This window comes from Triticum aestivum, chromosome 3B, assembly GCF_018294505.1.
Source record: "Triticum aestivum cultivar Chinese Spring chromosome 3B, IWGSC CS RefSeq v2.1, whole genome shotgun sequence".
In the NCBI taxonomy this organism is placed as follows: Eukaryota; Viridiplantae; Streptophyta; class Magnoliopsida; order Poales; family Poaceae; genus Triticum; species Triticum aestivum.
Genome location: NC_057801.1, coordinates 623636809 through 623656961, shown reverse-complemented (window position 1 = coordinate 623656961; position 20153 = coordinate 623636809).

Below are 20153 nucleotides of genomic sequence, written 5' to 3'. Positions count from 1 at the left end.
GCACTAGGCCTTGTTCTTCTCAGCAGCTCGAATACTCCCGGTATTCCTTATTGGTGCAGTCTTGGCCTTGGGGGCAGTTTTGGGTGCTTCCTTGGGCTTAGATGTTGCAGCCCCATATTTAATAGCATCACCCATAAGCTTTGGTGCCTTTGGTGCTGGTGCAGTAAGGTTGCCCAACAACTCTGGCCATGGTCTTCTTGACCCTTTTCTTCCTGTTCTTGCCTTCAGCAGCTGGCTCTTTGGGATCAGGATTTTCAGGCAGTTGAGTTGATGCTCTGGCCTTGGACATTGGTTGTATTCCTGCTGGCCTTTTAATCTTCATGCCTGGCTTTATATACTTTGCTGAGCCATATTCCTTCTTGAGCACCACTTTCTTGCAAGTAGCCTCATCTTCCTCAGCTTTGTAGTCCTCATCTTCTGAGTCTGAGGTTCTCTTTCTCCTTTGCCTGGTAGCAGCCTTAGGCGGGTTGCTGGGAGTGCTTCTGCTCCCTTCATCTGAAGTGCTGGAAGGACTAGTGCCCTCACTCATGTGAATCTGCTCTACTGACTTGTTTTGACTGTCACTGGTCTGACATGCTGCTAAAGCTGACTGCTGACCCTGTGAAGAGTTATAGATGAGATAGAGTGGATGAGCATCACAAAATGCAGAGATTTTTCAAAAGAATGATTCAAAAATTCAGTTTTAGTTTTCCACAGAAAGCATTTCGGATCAACCGATTTTCAAACTCGGTGATACCGAAGCAGTTTTTGGAACCTAAATTGATGAACTCGGTTGGACTGAGTCATAGTTCGGTGGCACCGAGACTGCTAGGGTATCACAGAATCCTAAAATCGGTTGCACCGATTAGTAATTCTCGGTCAGACCAAGAGTCACTTGTGCAATGGCATATGCCAAATCGATGAGACCAAGTTTTTCAACTCGGTGGGTCCGAGATGGTTTCGGCGGAAACCTAACCCTAAAAATTTGAATCTAATCTACTGTACGGAATACTTTGGCGGGATAGGATTGCTTCAATCGTGGCAAGAATCATTAAGAGTACAATGTGCTAGGAATCAGATGTTGATAGCACAATGATCGAGTCCATACCCTAGTGCAGCGAAGAACTCGCTACGGCGGCAACGGTGGGGTTGAATTCCGTTGGCGGCGGCGGAGACCAGCGATAGGAGGCGAATGGCGACGAGGAGACGATCCAGAGACCTTCGATGGCAGAGCGAGCTATTGCACGGGCGAAGGGGTTCGGAGAAATTTCCAAAATTTTGCCCGTGTCTATATATAGCCCGACGCTGTCAGTGTGACCAAGTGGAACAACTCGGTGGCACCGAGATGCATAACTGTTTTCAGTTACAGCAACTCGGTATGACCGAAAAGTTCAAATCGGTTGCACCGAGATTGAAAACTCAGATCAACATAATGATCTCGGTAGGACCGAAATGGAGGAATCGGTCAGACCGAGAATCACAAAGAGGGTTAGGAAGTTTAAGTCTATGATGAATCGGGGACTCCGAGTGCTCCTCACACAGAGTAGTTCGAATCTAACTTGATCAAATTTTGTGATGTAGAATGAATAGAGTTTGAGACGAGAAAAGCATAGATAGCTAGAGAGGGTTCTTAGGCATTCTTGTCCATCCACTTGGCCAAAAGAAGAATGAACCAAACAGTCAAAACAACAAGTGGATGTCCTTGAATGAGTAAAATATGCTCCAACATGCTCACACAATAAAATGGCAAATGAAATATGTGGCAAAGCATGCACAACCAATTCTAGCATATATCAAACAATTGGCGATGACTAGGTCATCTATATATGAGTATATTGACTTAGGAGTCAAATGAGAACATTTGATCATAGGTCATACTCATCGTTTAAGCTCAAGTGGGGTTACCACTTTTACATAATGCATTGATGTGTTCACACCATTAGAGTTGCTTTGACTCAATTTTTGAGTTAAGCTCCCCCTAGATGTGAGATCCCCCTCTAGAGGGATGAACTAACCTTGGGTTTTGTCGATGATGACTTCATGTAGGTGTTGAAGATGTGGATGCTCAATGTTGATGTAGATCATTTGGACCAATCCTTTGGAGTGAGTTGCACTTGCAACTTGCCTACATGGGTTAGTCCCACAAGGAACAAACAAGAATATCCATAGACATACAGTGATGCACACACAAGATGATGTCCATGAAACTATTTGGTTACCTTGTCCCTTGCCTTACCATCATGAGGATTTGTGACTCCTTGAACTAGTGCAAGATGTGGAAGTTGATTGCACTTGTCCATGCCATAAAGATATGAGTGAAGAATGTTGGTGGAGTCACCCTTATGAACTCTCTAGTTCATCTTCTTCGGGATCCACATCATCTTGATGGGAATCCTTGGAGATGTAGTTGTACTTGATGAAGTAGAACTTGACGTAGTCTTGGGAATCCACTTGACCGAGACCTTACGTGCTTCTTCAAATGCATCAATCTCTTCTTGAAGCTTATCCTTGCCTTTGTTCTTGTGGTCTTGTGGAGGAAGATCATCTTGAGCTTGTGTTCCCTTGAAGGAAGTAGGATCATACTTCTCTTGTTGAGGAACAAACTTCGTCTTGGGGTATTGATCTTCTTCCCACTCAACTCCATTGGCATTGAACTTTCATTCAAAACCAACACCTTGATTCTTCTGGTGTCTTCCTTGCTTGCATACAATTTCCTCGAATTGCTTACTCCCGGCAAGGCTCTTGTAAACACCTTTCTCTATAATTCCCTTCAATAAGCTATTTTCTTTCTCAAGTGTAACTTGGCTAAGAGAATCATTAGTGGAATCAAGAGAACTACTAGAAGCAACAATATTGGATTTAACATTATTATTGTTACTACTAGAGGAAGTATCTTTCTTGTACTTGTTACCAGACTTGTCTTGAGGCATGTAAGTAGATAAGAGTAAACGCTTGGCAATGTAAGAAGAACTTTTCTTACAGAGATCATCATTGATTGCCTTTAAGAACTCATTCTCTTGCTCAAGATTCAGCTTTTCAAAGCGTAACTTCTCATGAGCCCCTAAAAGTTCTTGATGATCTTCAAAGATAGTTTCATGAGCCAACTTTAGAGTGTTTAGTTCTTTAGTTAGAAGCTCAATTTTCTCCTTATCATTGTCATTCGTTTGATTAGCATGATTAATAGACTTTTCATCATAGTATTCATCACTAGAGTTGTCAACAAGTATATCATCATCCACAAGCAAGTCATCTTCATCACTATTGAAATCAACATACTCAGGATGTGTTACCTTTGGACCTTTGGCCATGAAGCATCTTCCAATTCCTTCATTTGGTGCATCAAATATGTCGAAGGAGTTGGTTGACACAAGTGCTAGACCGGCAACACCTTCATCTTGAGTATGTTTGGAGTCGGAGTGATAGCTTCTCTCAGAGTGTTGTCGGAGTCGGAGCCGGATACCCATTCACCAACATGAGCTTGATGTCTTCGTTTTGTGTAGCACCTTGATGACTTGTCCTTCCTTTCCGAATCCTTGCTTCTCCGTGAGGGTCTTCGTTCATAACGATCATCTCTACTCCTCCTCTCTCTTGGTGGTGATTCTTCTCTTTTGCTTCTTCTTTTTGGAGAATCTTCTCTTCTTTTCTAGGGCGCCGTACACTCATTGGAGTAGTGTCCAGGCCTCCCACAATTGTAGCAATTGCACTCTCGACTAGAAGATCTTTTGTCATGATAAGACCTTGACTTGGAGCTTCTTTCTTTGCTTCTACTCTTGTAGAATTTGTTGAAGTTCTTCACCATTAAGCTCAATTCTTCATTGAAGGTTTGTTTCTCACTTGATGATGTGGGGGCTTCACTTGAGGCTTTGTAAGCACCACTTGACTTGTTGTGAAGTTCCTCCTTATCCTTGAGTGACATCTCATGAGCAACAATTCTTCCAATGACTTCCGTTGGCTTGAGATTTTTGTAGTTTGGCATCATTTGGATCAATGTGCACACGGTATCATACTTTCCATCCAATGCTCTTAGGATCTTCTTGATGATGAATCTGTCGGTCATCTCTTCACTCCCTAAGCCGGCAATCTCATTTGTGATAAGTGCAAGCCTAGAATACATTTCAGCGACACCTTCACCATCCTTCATTTTGAACTTGTCAAGCTGACTTTGGAGCACATCCAACTTGGATTCCTTGACGGATTCGGTACCTTAGTCTTCTTCCATCATGGAAGGTTGCCCAACAACTCTGGCCATGGTCTTCTTGACCCTTTTCTTCCTCTTCTTGCCTTCAGTAGCTGGCTCTTTGGGATCAGGATTTTCAGGCAGTTGAGTTGATGCTCTGGCCTTGGACATTGGTTTTATTCCTGCTGGCCTTTTCATCTTCATGCCTGGCTTTATATCCTTTGCTGAGCCATATTCCTTCTTGAGCACCACTTTCTTGCAAGTAGCCTCATCTTCCTCAGCTTTGTAGTCCTCATCTTCTGAGTCTGAGGTTCTCTTTCTCCTTTGCCTGGTAGCAGCCTTAGGCAGGTTGCTGGGAGTGCTTCTGCTCCCGTCATCTGAAGTAATGGAGGGACTAGTGCCCTCACTCATGTGAATCTGCTCTACTGACTTGTTTTGACTGTCACTGGTCTGACATGCTGCTAAAGCTGACTGCTGACCCTGTGAAGAGTTATAGATGAGATAGAGTGGATGAGCATCACAAAATGCAGAGATTTTTCAAAAGAATGATTCAAAAATTTAGTTTTAGTTTTCCACAGAAAGCATTTCGGATCAACCGATTTTCAAACTCGGTGATACCGAAGCAGTTTTTGGAACCTAAATTGATGAACTCGGTTGGACTGGGTCACAGTTCGGTGGCACCGAGACTGCTAGGGTTTCACAGAATCCTAAAATCGGTCGCACTGATTAGTAATTCTCGGTCAGACCAAGAGTCACTTGTGCAATGGCATATGCCAAATCGATGAGACCGAGTTTTTCAACTCGGTGGGTCCGAGATGGTTTCGGTGGAAACCTAACCCTAAAAATTTGAATCTAATCTACTCTACGGACTAGTTTGGCGGGATAGGATTGCTTCAATCGTGGCAAGAATCATTAAGAGTACAATGTGCTAGGAATCAGATGTGGATAGCACAAAGATCGAGTCCATACCCTAGTGCAGTGAAGAAATCGCTACGGCGGCAACGGTGGGGTTGAATTCCGTTGGCGGCGGCGGAGACCAGCGACAGGAGGCGGCTGGCGACGAGGAGATGATCCGGAGACCATCGATGGCAGAGCGAGCTATTGCACGGGCGAAGGGGTTCGGAGAAATTTCCAAAATTTTGCCCGTGTCTATATATAGCCCGACCCTGTCAGTGTGACCGAGTGGAACAACTAGGTGGCACCGAGATGCATAACTGTGTTCAGTTACAGCAAGCAACTCGGTGTGACCAAAAAGTTCAAATCGGTTGCACCGAGATTGAAAACTTAGATAAACTTAATGATCTCGGTAGGACCGAAATGGAGGAATCGGTCAGACCGAGAATCACAAAGAGGTTTAGGAAGTTTAAGTCTATGACAAATCGGGGACTCCGAGTGCTCCTCACACAGAGTAGTTCGAATCTGACTTGATCAAATTTTGTGATGGAGCATGAATAGAGTTTGAGACGAGAAAAGCATAGATAGCTAGAGATGGTTCTTAGGCATTCTTGTCCATCCACTTGGCCAAAAGAAGAATGAACCAAACAGTCAAAACAACAAGTGGATGTCCTTGAATGAGTAAAATATGCTCCAACATGCTCACACAATAAAATGGCAAATGAAATATGTGGCAAAGCATGCACAACCAATTCTAGCATATATCAAACAATTGGCGATGACTAGGTCATCTATATATGAGTATATTGACTTAGGAGTCAAATGAGAACATTTGATCATAGGTCATACTCATCGTTTAAGCTCAAGTGGGGTTACCACTTTTACATAATGCATTGATGTGTTCACACCATTAGAGTTGCTTTGACTCAATTTTTGAGTTAAGCTCCCCCTAGATGTGAGATCCCCCCTTTAGAGGGATGAACTAACCTTGGGTTTTGTCGATGATGACTTCATGTAGGTGTTGAAGATGTGGATGCTCAATGTTGAAGTAGATCATTTGGAGCAATCCTTTGGAGTGAGTTGCACTTGCAACTTGCCTACATGGGTTAGTCCCACAAGGAACAAACAAGAATATCCATAGACATACAGTGATGCACACACAAGATGATGTCCATGAAACTATTTGGTTACCTTGTCCATTGCCTTACCATCATGAGGATTTGTGACTCCTTGAACTAGTGCAAGATGTGGAAGTTGATTGCACTTGTCCTTGCCATAAAGATATGAGTGAAGAATGTTGGCGGAGTCACCCTTAAGAACTCTCTAGTTCATCTTCTTCGGGATCCACATCATCTTGATGGGAATCCTTGGAGTTGTAGTTGTACTTGATGAAGTAGAACTTGACGTAGTCTTGGGAATCCACTTGACCGAGACCTTAGGTTCTTCTTCAAATGCATCAATCTCTTCTTGAAGCTTATCCTTGCCTTTGTTCTTGTGGTCTTGTGGAGGAAGATCATCTTGAGCTTGTGTTCCCTTGAAGGAAGTATGATCATACTTCTCTTGTTGAGGAACAAACTTCGTCTTGGGGTATTGATCTTCTTCCCACTCAACTCCATTGGCATTGAACTTTCGTTCAAAACCAACACCTTGATTCTTCTGGTGTCTTCCTTGCTTGCATACAATTTCCTCGAATTGCTTACTCCCGGCAAGGCTCTTGTAAACACCTTTCTCTATAATTCCCTTCAATAAGCTATTTTCTTTCTCAAGTTTAACTTGGCTAAGAGAATCATTAGTGGAATCAAGAGAACTACTAGAAGCAACAATATTGGATTTAACATTATTATTGTTACTACTAGAGGAAGTATCTTTCTTGTACTTGTTACCAGACTTGTCTTGAGTCATGTAAGTAGATAAGAGTAAATGCTTGGCAATGTAAGAAGAACTTTTCTTACAGAGATCATCATTGATTGCCTTTAAGTACTCATTCTCTTGCTCAAGATTGAGCTTTTCAAAGCGTAACTTCTCATGAGCCCTTAAAAGTTCTCGATGATGTTCAAAGATAGTTTCATGAGCCAACTTTAGAGTGTTTAGTTCTTTAGTTAGAAGCTCAATTTTCTCCTTATCATTGTCATTCGTTTGATTAGCATGATTAATAGACTTTTCATCATAGTATTCATCACTAGAGTTGTCAACAAGTAAATCATCATCCACAAGCAAGTCAGCTTCATCATTATTGAAATCAACATACTCAGGATGTGTTACCTTTGGACCTTTGGCCATGAAGCATCTTCCAATTCCTTCATTTGGTGCATCAAATATGTCGAAGGAGTTGGTTGACACAAGTGCTAGACCGGCAACACCTTCATCTTGAGTATGTTTGGAGTCGGAGTGATAGCTTCTCTCAGAGTGTTGTCGGAGTCGGAGCCGGATACCCATTCACCAACATGAGCTTGATGTCTTCGTTTTGTGTAGCTCCTTGATGACTGGTCCTTCCTTTCCGAATCCTTGCTTCTCCGTGAGGGTCTTCGTTCATAACGATCATCTCTACTCCTCCTCTCTCTTGGTGGTGATTCTTCTCTTTTGCTTCTTCTTTTTGGAGAATCTTCTCTTCTTTTGTAGGGTGCCGTACACTCATCGGAGTAGTGTCCAAGCCTCCCACAATTGTAGCAATTGCACTCTCGACTAGAAGATCTTTTGTCATGATAAGACCTTGACTTGGAGCTTCTTTCTTTGCTTCTACTCTTGTAGAATTTGTTGAAGTTCTTCACCATTAAGCTCAATTCTTCATTGAAGGTTTGTTTCTCACTTGATGATGTGGGGGCTTCACTTGAGGCTTTGTAAGCACCACTTGACTTGTTGTGAAGTTCCTCCTTATCCTTGAGTGACATCTCATGAGCAACAATTCTTCTAATGACTTCCGTTGGCTTGAGATTTTTGTAGTTTGGCATCATTTGGATCAATGTGCACACGGTATCATACTTTCCATCCAATGCTCTTAGGATCTTCTTGATGATGAATCTGTCGGTCATCTCTTCACTCCCTAAGCCGGCAATCTCATTTGTGATAAGTGCAAGCCTAGAATACATTTCAGTGACACCTTCACCATCCTTCATTTTGAACTTGTCAAGCTGACTTTGGAGCACATCCAACTTGGATTTCTTGACGGATTCGGTACCTTCGTGCATATCAATCAAAGTATCCCAAATTTCCTTTGCATTCTCAAGACGGCTGATTTTGTTGAATTCTTCGGGGCACAATCCATTGAAGATGATATCACAAGCTTGAGCGTTGTATTGCAGCATCTTCAATTCTTCCGCATTCACTTCACGATTTGGTTCTCTCCCATCAAAGAATTCACCTTACAAGCCAATACAAATAATTGCCCAAATGGCAGGGTTATGTCCGAGAATATGCATTTTCATCTTATGCTTCCAACTAGCAAAATTAGTACCATCAAAGTAAGGACCTCTACGGTGATGATTTCCCTCGCTAGATGCAATACTCTCCTAGGTTGTGAAACCAAGGCTATGACCACCAAAAGCTATGGAAATCAAAGCAAATGGAGACCAAACCTCTGATACCACTTGTAGGACCTTGAAGTATGTCTAGAGGGGGGGTGATTAGACTACTTGACCAATTAAAAAACTTAACCTTTCCCCAATTTTAGAGTTTGGCAGATTTTAGCTATCTTAGGACAAGTCAAGCAATCATCACACAATTCAAGCAAGCATGCAAAGAGTATATAGGCAGCGGAAATTAAAGCATGCAACTTGCAAGAAAGTAAAGGGAAGGGTTTGGAGGATTCAAACGCAATTGGAGACATGGATGTTTTTGGCATGGTTCCGATAGGTGGTGCTATCGTACATCCACGTTGATGGAGACTTCAACCCACGAAGGGTAACGGTTGCGCGAGTCCACGGAGGGCTCCACCCACGAAGGGTCTACGAAGAAGAAACCTTGTCTATCCCACCATGGCCCTCTCCCATGAAGGACTTGCCTCACTAGCGGTAGATCTTCACGAAGTAGGCGATCTCCTTGCCCTTACAAACTCCTTGGTTCAACTCCACAATCTTGTTGGAGGCTCCCAAGTGACACCTAGCCAATCTAGGAGACACCACTCTCCAAGAAGTAACAAATGGTGCGTTGATGATGAACTCCTTGCTCTTGTGCTTCAAATGATAGTCTCCCCAACACTCAACTCTCTCTCATAGGATTTGGATCTGGAGGAAAGAGGATTTGAGTGGAAAGCAACTTGGGGAAGGCTAGAGATCAAGATTCATATGGTAGGAATGGAATATCTTGGCCTCAACACATGAGTAGGTGGTTCTCTCTCGGAAACGGTAAGTTGGAAGTGTAGGTTTAGTCTGATGGCTCTCTCCACGAATGAAGAGGAGGTGGAGGGGTATATATAGCCTCCACACAAAATCTAACCGTTACACACAATTTACCAAACTCGGTGGGACCGATTCAACAGACTCGGTCGGACCGATTTAGTAAACCTAGTGACCGTTAGTGATTTTCGGTGGGACCGACATGCAACTTGATGAGACCGATTCGGTTAGGGTTAGGGCATAACGTAATCTCGGTAAGACTGATTACACAAAATCGGTAAGACCGATTTTGGTAATAAGCTTTCCAGAGAGTTGGTCAGGTAAACTCAGTGGGACCGATTTGCTCTTTCCAGTGAGACCGAAATGTTACAAAAGGGAAACAGAGAGTTTACATTGCAATCTCGGTAGGACCGATCGCTCACTTTGGTTAGACCGAAACGTTATGAAGGGAAACAGAGAGATTACAATCCCATCTCGGTGAGACCGAGATCCCTATCGGTAGGACCGATTTGCTTAGGGTTTGTGGCAGTGGCTATGACTTTTGGAATCGGTGGCGCCGGATAGGAAGAATCGGTGTGACCGATTTTTGCTTTGAGTTTAGGTCATTTGTGGACGTGGGAAAGTAGCTGAGGGTTTTGGAGCATATCACAAAGCACATGAAGCAAGAGGCTCATTAAGCAACACCTCATCCCTCCTTGATAGTATTGGATTTTCCTATAGACTCAATGTGATCTTGGATCACTAAAATATAATGAAGAGTCTTGAGCCTGAAGCTTGAGACAATCCTTTGTCCTTAGTATTTTGAGGGATCCACTTTGATCATCCATGCCATGCCATTCATTGAGCTTTCCTGAAATAATAGTCTTGGAATAGCATTAGCTCAATGAGCTATATGTTGTTATGAATTACCAAAACCACCTAGGGATAGTTGCACTTTCAGGCGCCCCCATCAAAGTAAGCTAGAAACATAAGGTAAAAAGGGGATACATACCGCAGGGACGGACCCACACGGCCTGGGAATAATGCAGCCCTGGGGGCACTCCCAGCTGGAAATGAAACTTGAAGGATGTCACCTGATAGCGTTGAAGATGAAGGGGTGTTGAAGTAGCAGACGTCGTGTCACGCCGAATATGTGATACTATCCTAAAGAGACTCGAAGGTCCCACCAAGGATAGAACCACATATTGATACGCTTTACAAGGTGGATATCATTACATCAACATTACATAATAGATGAGGATACATACAAAAGGCATACAATGCCACACGAATACAACATCATCTTACATACGAGCACCATCTGACTACGGATGAAACACAAATAGAAACTCAAACGACATCCACCCTGCTAGCCCAGGATGCCGACCTGGAACCTATCCCCTAATCGATGAAGAAGCAGAAGAAGAACTCAAAGCAAGCAAGCATCGCTCTCGCGTCATGATCATCGCATAACCTGTACCTGCAACTGTTGTTGTAGTAATCTGTGAGCCACGAGGACTCAGCAATCCCATTACCATGGGTATCAAGACTAGCAAAGCTTAAAGGTAAAGGATTGGGAAAAGTGGTGAGGTTGCAGCAGCGACTAAGCATGATATGGTGGCTAACATATGCAAGTAAGAGCGAGAAGAGAAGCAAAGGAACGGTCGTGAAGCTAGCAATGATCAAGAAGTGATCCTGAACTCCTACTTACATCAAACATAACCCAAAAACCGTGTTCACTTACCGGACTCGCCGAAAAGAGACCATCACGGCTACACACGCGGTTGATGCATTTTAATTCGGATCTGGTGTCAAGTTATCTACAACCGGACATTAACAAATTCCCATCTGCCACATAACCACGGGCACGGCTTTCGAAAGTTTATACCCTACAGGGGTGTCCCAACTTAGCCCATGATAAGCTCTCGCGATCAACGAAGGATATACCTTCTCCCAGCAAGACCCGATTAGACTCGGAATCCCGGTTTACAAGACATTTCGACAATGGTAAAACAAGACCAGCAAGACCGCCCGATGTGCCAACAAATCCTGATAGGAGCTACACATATCTCATTCTCAGGGCACACCGGATGAGACAGACGTCGGGTTGGCATAGACCCTGGTTGCCCAGGGGGCGCCGGACATCGCTCGGTTTGGACCAACACTTAGACAAGCATTGGCCCAGGGGGGGGAGTAAAATAAAGATGACCCTCGGGATGCGTGACTCCCAAGGGTAAAAAGGGCTAGGTGAGGCAAATGGTAAAACCAAGGTTGGGCCTTACTGGAGGAGTTTTATTCAAAGCAAACTGTCAATGGGGTCCCATAAATCACCCAACCGCATTAGGAACGCAAAATCCGGGAACATAACACCGGTATGACGGAAACTAGGGCGGCAAAAGTGGAACAAAACACCAGGCATAAGGCCGAGCCTTCCACCCTTTACCAAGTATATAGATGCTTTAATTAAATAAGAGATATTGTGATATCCCAACATAAACCTATCCACCATGGAGCAATCTTCAACTTCACCTGCAACTAACAACGCTATAAGAGGGGCTGAGCAAAGCGGTAACATAGCCAAGCAACGGTTTGCTAGGAAGGGTGAAAAGGTTAGAGGCTGACATGGCAAATTGGGAGGCTTGAAGAACAAGTGATAGGTATCGTAGCATAGCGACAGAACGAAGCAACTAGCATAGCAATGATAGTAGTGAGATCCAGGGTGACGGTCATCTTGCCTGAAATCCAGCTAGGAAGAAGAACGAGTCCATGAAGAAGACGAACGGATGAAGTCGAACGAATCCTCACAATCGCAACATTACCGGAACTAAGAAGCAACACCGGAAAGAAACAAACAACATGGTAAATGCACAAGCATAAGCATGGCATGATGCACAAACAAGTATGATGCATGACCGGTTTAATGAGGCATGGCATGGCAAAGTGCACAAACAATACTACAAATTAAGTGGAGCTCAATATGCAACGAGTTGCTTATTGACGAAACACCACATCTGAGTTATTTAGTTCGCTCTTGTTTAGGTACACAACAATGTTAAATATTGTTAAACATGGCAAGGGGTGAAGTATATGAAAACTACATATCTAGGCAAGTTTAAATGAGCCCGGAACAACAAACAACAATCCCGGAAAATCCTCATGTGCTTATTTTAGATTTGGTACTGTTCTGCCCTAAACCATATTATAAGGTTGTTAAACAGGAAAAAAAGTGCACCAATTTAATCTATGCATTTTTTCACCCCATTTACATATAAAGTTTATTAAAATTGGAGCTACGTTATTTAGTTATGAAATAAATCATTTTAACATGGCATTTGAGTAAATTTAAACAAACAACATTTTAAACATTTTAAACATGGATGAGAATAGCATATTACTAATCTACACAAAATTCTAAGCATTTTACATGTTTAAATCATTTTAATCCGATGCACGGTTCATGAGTTATTATATGCATGATGCTTAGGGTTTTTTCTGTAAAACTGCAGTTCTCTGAATAAATGGAAAAATTCGCAGCGCATGAAAAAAATACATGGGCCGAATCTGGTTGGCCCAATCAGCGGAAAAAACAAAGGGGCGCTGGGGTGTGGCCTCACCCATGGGCTTCGGCCCAGACGAAGAAGTGGCTGGGCTTGGCGTGCGCGATGCAGGAGGCAGCCTAGCGCGTTGGAGCGCGGTCAATGCGAGGCGAGGCGCTCGTTGACGATAGGAAGCAAGCGGCAGAGGCGCAACAGCAGGTCGACGCCGCGGGGGCGAGGCGGCGCTGCACTTGGCGCGATCTCCGGTGAAGGCGGCGCCGCTTGAGGCAGGGTCGGGCTGCGGGTCGCTGGCGGAAGCAGAGGAGGCCTCGCGCGAGCGAGTGGCTCGGTCAACAACGGGACTGATGCGTTGCCGAGGCGAAGGTGACGCATGGCGCCGGTGAGGATTGGCACGGAGGAAGGAGGTCTGGCGGGGCCCGAGGGCACAGGGCGTCGGGATGGCCGGATCCCGGTCGCGGGAGGTCGCCGCGTCAGGTTCCTTGCCGGATCGAAGCAGAGGCGGGACGGCGGACTTGGAGCTCCATGGAGCGGGGATGCTACTGCAACACACACAGAGAGAGATGAGAAGAGCGAACCGGAGGAAGGAGAGAAAGGCAACCAGGGCGGTGCTCATCTTAGAGGACGACGGAGGCGCTCGGGGGTCGAGGATGAAGGAGCTGCTCCTGCTGCCGGTGGCAGGGACGAGGCGGAGGAGACGCATGAGCTCTGCTGGTCCTCTAGAAGAACAAGCGGAGGCGCGGGATAGCAGGCAGAGGAAGGAGGAGGCGCTCGGTTGGCCGAATCGAGGGGATCCAGAGGAGAGCGCCGGTTGCGTAGGTTCGACGGCAACTGGCCGGTGGTTGAAATCGAGGAGAGGTGGGTGGATCGGGAGGGATCCCGATGAAGATGCTAAGTGGGTGGCGGCGCGGCTAGGGATGGATGGGACAAGGGGGCTAGATTTTAGGGATTGGTCTAGGGTTGGACTATTTATATAGGTAGGGGAATAGGGTAGGGGTTAACGCGGTCCGTCCTATCGTAATCGGGCGGTCGAGAATAAATAGGTAGGGAGTCCAAATAAGAAAACGGAGATACTTTAGGGATGTTTGGGGATGATCCGGATCCAACGACGATGATTGCTCGGGTCGGGTCCAGGACAACTTTCGGACATGCGCGAGGGGTCTTAGTAAAGAGTAGAGAGGGTCAAACGGTTAGACAAGAGGAATCGAAAACCCGGCTGAACTCGGAACGGTCAACGGAAACAAGGGGTGATGCGGCAACTACGAGCGGATACGGGTTTTATGAAAACATATGGATGCGATGCACATGATGCTATGAGATGAGATGCATGGCATGAACAAAAAGCAAAACAAACGACAATAACCTAACCACGAAGGAAATACCATATCGCATCTCCGGAATAGGCAAGAGTTGGAGTTAAAAATATGGAAAGTTGTATCCGGGGCGTTACGTGTCGTGAGCTGCGGAAGCCGATCCTCACGAGCCCCCAGGCCCAGGAGCCTCAGGAGGTTCTGGAGGAGCTGGTAGCTCCTCGTGGACCATCTCCATCTCCGCCAGGGCTGTGGAACGCCTGGCCTCCTGAGCCTCCAGGATGCTCCTCATGAGGCGCTGGTGCACAGCAGCCGCGTTCGGCAAGCGGTAGGGCATGCGAACGTAGCTGTGGGGTGGGCCTTCGCAGCGCCCCGCGCGTGAGGGCCAGCAGCGCTCCTAAGAGGCGGCTCGGTTAAGCCCTAGGATGTCAATGCAGACGCGCAGCCCACCATCCTCGCCTGGATGGGGAGCTGCGATGGGTAAGCGGCGGCTGCCACTCATGACTCTTGACTCCTGCAACTCCTGCGTGATCTGACTGACGAACTCCTGAGGGTTTGGCCCTCCTTGCCTTGCTTCTTCCTGAGGGAAACGTGCTTCGAAACACACCTCCAAGTGGTGCCCAAGAGCCTCCCTCGTGACCTCAGCAAGGTCGATGGCCCTCCAGGAGGGAGCCCCCGAGCATAGCTGATTACCTATCAAAGTGTGCTGCGCAGAAGCTTCCTGTGGAACCAGGAACTTTTGTTCTCCGTCTCCCTCAGCCCTCCGTATCACCAGTGACAATGGCCCGGAAAAGGAGAAAGTTGGACTACAGTAAGCCTCTCCCAGTCGAGCCGTCCTCTCCCGGCAGAGACCCTAACGGAAACAACTCCTCACAACCTGCTGGACCACCCCCTCCAAATGGTCCAATGGACCCCGCGAACAAGGCTGGTGCTCCCGTACGAGAGGAGGTGCTGCTAGTCCTTGTTACCGAGCCCCGGGCTCCAGCTTGGGCAAGGCACATTGTCCACTTCCTCAAACCGAAGAACTCCCCGGCGACCAAGATGAAGCTGAAAAAGTAGCCCGAAGGGCCAATATGTATTAGTTTGTAAATGACACTCTATACATAAGGAGGCCCAACGGTGTGAAATTGAAGTGTGTCTGCCGGGAGGATGGAAAGGAATGGCTGGTGGAGATTCACAGAGGAATGTGCGGCTCCCACATTGGATCAAGGGCATTAGTTGGGAAATCATTCCGGCAAGGATTCTATTGGCCCACAACCCTCCAAGATGCGGTCGAGTTCGTCACGACATGAGAATCCTGCCAGTTACATTCCAAAAAAATACACCTACCTTCCCAAGTTCTTCAGACAATCCCTCTATCATGGCCATTTTCGGTCTGGGGGCTCGATATCCTCGGCCCCTTCCCCCAAGCAATTGGGGGCTTTGAATTCTTGTTTGTTGCCATCGACAAGTTTACAAAGTGGCCATAGGTGACTGCTGTGAGAAAGGTGACTGCTCAGTCAGCTATCAAGTTCTTGAAAGAATTGGTGTGTCGTTTTGGAGTTTCGACAAGGATCATCACCGACAACGACACCCAGTTCACGAGCCACGCCTTCATCCAATATGTTCATACCCTCGGACGCAAGATCACATTCGCCTCTATGGCACACCCCCGGAGCAATGGACAAGCTGAGAGGGCAAACGCTGAAGTGTTGCATGGACTCAAGACAAGGACATTAGATACGCTGTAGAAGCACGGAAGGCGGTGGATCAAGGAGCTGGCGGTGGATCGAGGAGCTGCCGGTAGTTCTCTGGTACCTCAGAACGACACCTAACCGAACTACCAGGCAGACTTCCTTCTCCCTGGTCTACAGGGTAGAAGCAGTTATCCCCATGGAACTCATTTATGGGTCCCCTCGAGTGCTTACCTACGATGAAGTAGCGCAAGATTAGCACCGGCGTGACGATGTTGTGCTACCCGAGGAGAACCGTCTCCGGGCTGCTACGTGTGCTGCACACTACAAGCAAGCCCTGTGTTGCTATCACAGCCGCAGGGTTCATGCCCGGTGTTTTGAGGAATGTGACCTTGTCCTTAGGCGCGTTTAGTCTGCCAAGGGTACAAACAAGATGTCACTGAAGGTGGAAAGGCCGTTATCGGGTGGTACGAGTCACCAGACCTGGCACAATCCGTCTGGAGACGGGGGATGGCACTCAGTTGGAAAACTCATGAAATATTGAGCATCTCCGCAAGTACTACCCGTAAGACGCGGCTGTCGGGCCCTCCCCGGCAGCCACCCTTTTGTACATGCCTTGCCTCAACTGCATGTAACCCCTTATACAAAGCCAGGGCGATGACCCTGTGCAGGAGAAAATAAAGAAGCGATGTAGTGGGCCCCCAACTAAGATTGCATGCATGCACAAGCACACCAAGATCACTGCATAAGCATTTCATGAGCATTTGCATATGCATATAGATAGGATCACATCCTACATTCATTCTCGTCTGCATGGAGTTTCAGGTTTCTCCAGTAAACTTGGCTTTGACAAGGAATGAGAAGATTGCATGACACAGTGATCCCTGGCAAGCCAAACAGATAAGTTCTACCTCCTGTCCATTAGTGTTGTGTAAAGCTATAACTTTGCATGAGAAAACCTCGCTTCTCTTTTTGATACTTAGGTGCTCCCGTCCATGACCCGAATGTTGCTTCGGTCAGGATGGTCGCAGTGGCCTTTGGTAAAAAAGAGTTGGTGGGGGGCTGGCCCCTCTGTTTGTTCCCCGACAGATGAAGTTCTCCGGCAAACAAGGAGGGTGCTGACAGGATAACCTACCGGGGAAAAACTAATTTATTATAGTAAAGAGGCATTCCACCTCTGCATGGACATACACATGCGCGGGTCCCCGGAAGGGTTCATCTTTTTCATTCATATGCTAATACAAGTACAAGCATTACATAACACAAAAATGGACTCGAGGGATTACATTATTTAAATTAAAATTTGGCGATTGCCTACAGGTTTAAGATTGAAAAAAGATAAGTGCCCCGTGAACCCCTCTTTTTGCTTTCCCTTCTTCAGGCACTACGACGGAAGGAGGAAAAGACGAGAAAAGGAGCACCCAAGAAGGAGCCCACCCGGTCCTGTCAGGACCCACCAGGCACGGCCTGACAAGACCGGGAGTGGCGAGGCTGCGAAGGAGGAGTGGGCGGGATGGGGCGGAACCTTCTAGTCATCACCTCCAGAGCCAGCAGGAAGCCCCGGCTTGAGCGTCGGTGGAGTCATCCACCAAAGCATAGCCGGAAGATTGCTGGAGGGAGAAGGCGCCAAGAGAACATCCCTCCCCGGCTATCACCCGAAGAGGTTGGTGATGATGGTGCCGAGGAGGGAGGGGAAGAGCAGAAAGACGAGGCGGCAGGTCCATGGTCGGAGGCGAAGGCATCCACGCCATCGTACTCCGACCTGCCCCCCTGCCACCCGCCATCTCCGCCTTCCCTCGTTTTCTCCTCACCACCACTGCTCCCGGGAAGTTCCAAGACTCCAGCCTGGCGCCTCCAGCAGAGAAACAGCAAGCAGCCGGGGGAACCAGGGGGCTGGAGGTGCGCTGCTCCACACCTTGGCGAGCAGGAAGGCGCGCCTCTCGTCGACATCAGCCCCGAGACTTCCTGGAGGGGCAGTGCTGGGATTACCAACAATCTCCAGCCCCGCCTCTTGGATGAACCTCGAAGAGACCAAGAAGTCCGCCATGCCAAGGACCAGGCTCACTCCCCGAGCGTCAGCACTAACATGAGGCAAGAATAGGCCCAAGCAAGAGCCCGGGGGCTGGCCCCAGTCTCTCCCCTTCAACATAGCCAGCAGAAGCGGAAGATGAGAAGAGGAGGAATGCAAATATGGATGGCTCTGACCGCCCCTCCCTTTAATAGGCTGGGCGGGGAGGGTGGCTGCTCCATCAATGAGCGCCCACCGTCCTCCTCTGCCAACTCGAGACGACCGGGCCCTCACCATGATGCTCTCCCACGCCTTGTGCCTCCGTTACCTACCCCGCGCGGTGCATGCAACATACGTGGCTGAGGATAAGGGCGCGCTGTGGGAGGAGTAAATTGGCAGTTTCTACCCCATGTGTTAAAGTCATTCACGGGTCATCAATGGAGCGGCCCCACCACTATTGGCTTTACACCACGCGCGGGGAAACCGGAAACTGGCCCGAAATCAAGGCTAATGAAGCAGAAATGAAGACTCCAAGAGACGAGCCTCTTCAGCAACCCTGCCTGTGCACTTATTAGGCCCTACCCCTACGACGCTCAGCAGCGCGTCCGGGGCAGGCCCGGGGGCTTCTGTCGGTGCAACAAATCCTGGGTCTGTTTCCCAGACTTTGCATAGGCACAAGGAAAAGATTGAAGCACCAACCCAAGCCAGGATACAAGAAACCAAGAGATTCGAAGATCCAGCATGCAGACCAGAAGGCCCAGGATCGAGCCAGAGAAGCGGGATATCGCCAAGAGAAAGGCCTCCCTTGCCGGGCAGGCGAGCCCGGCAAGGGGCGAGGCCACCCCCAGAAACGGATAACAGAAACACCCAGTCAGGGCCTGCCGGGGCTCGCGGAGGCAAAACCGCCTCACCAATCACTCAAGCATGACCCACGTCGTCGATCAATGCGGTGTCAAGCCGCAAGATGATTAAGTGGCAGCCGTTCGCCACATGGAAGCCATTTCCTATAGGAGAAACCCACTGTCGGTGTCAAAACCGGCGGATCTCGGGTAGGGGGTCCCGAACTGTGCGTCTAGGCGGATGGTAACAGGAGACAAGGGACACGATGTTTTTACCCAGGTTCGGGCCCTCTTGGTGGAGGTAAAACCCTACTCATGCTTGACTAATATTGATAATATGGGTAGTACAAGAGTAGATCTACCACGAGATCAGAGAGGCTAAACCCTAGAAGCTAGCCTATCGTATGATTGTTGTTCGTCCTACGGACTAAAACCTTCCGGTTTATATAGACACTGAAGGGGGCTAGGATTACACAGAGTCGGTTACAATGGGAGGAGATCTACATATCCGTATCACCAAGCTTGCCTTCCACGCCAAGGAAAGTCCCATCCGGACACGAGACGAAGTCTTCAATCTTGTATCTTCATAGTCCAAGAGTCCGGCCAAAGGTTATAGTCCGGCTATTCGGACACCCCCTAATCCAGGACTCCCTCAGTAGCCCCCGAACCAGGCTTCAATGACGATGAGTCCGGCGCACAGATTTGTCTTCGGCACTGCAAGGCGGGTTCTTCTCCAAATTCCATATACCTGTTGAATAGTGTCCGACTTCTGGTGAATGTTGCCCTCCTTGGCTTCTGCGCCCAATAATGGCCATCTTCCATGTGTCAAACGAATGCGAAATGCCAGGGTGTTTTTTCATTTACCCCCCTAGCTACGCAAATGAGCCGCCCATAAAAGAGACGGGGATTTAGATCCAAATCACACCATCTTCCCTCCGCGAGCATTCATCGGAGTGCATTAGACAGAGATCCATTCCATCATGGCCAGTCGACGCAGCTCCTCCTCTTGCCCCCCCAGCCCTCAACCTGGAGATTGGGAGAGATGCTCCATCCCACACAGCGAGCTAGTGGCGCTCCAAGCCAAGGGGTTTCTCCCCCAGCCTACATGGTCCCGGTTCGAGCGGGCTTGCCACCTATAATGGTGGAGAGCAAGCGGAGAGCGTCCCCAATCCCTCCAAAGGAGAGCGGGTATGCCTTGTCCCTTATTTGATAAGAGGGCTCGGATTTCCAATTCATCCGTTTCTCCGGGGGCTCCTGGAGTTCTACGACCTCCAGTTGCACAACCTTACGCCTGCCTCCATATTGCATATTGCGGGCTTCATAACCCTTTGCGAGCTGTTCTTGGGCATCAAGGCTCATTTCGCGCTGTGGAAGAAGCTGTTCTGCCTTGTGCCCCATTCTCAGGAGGG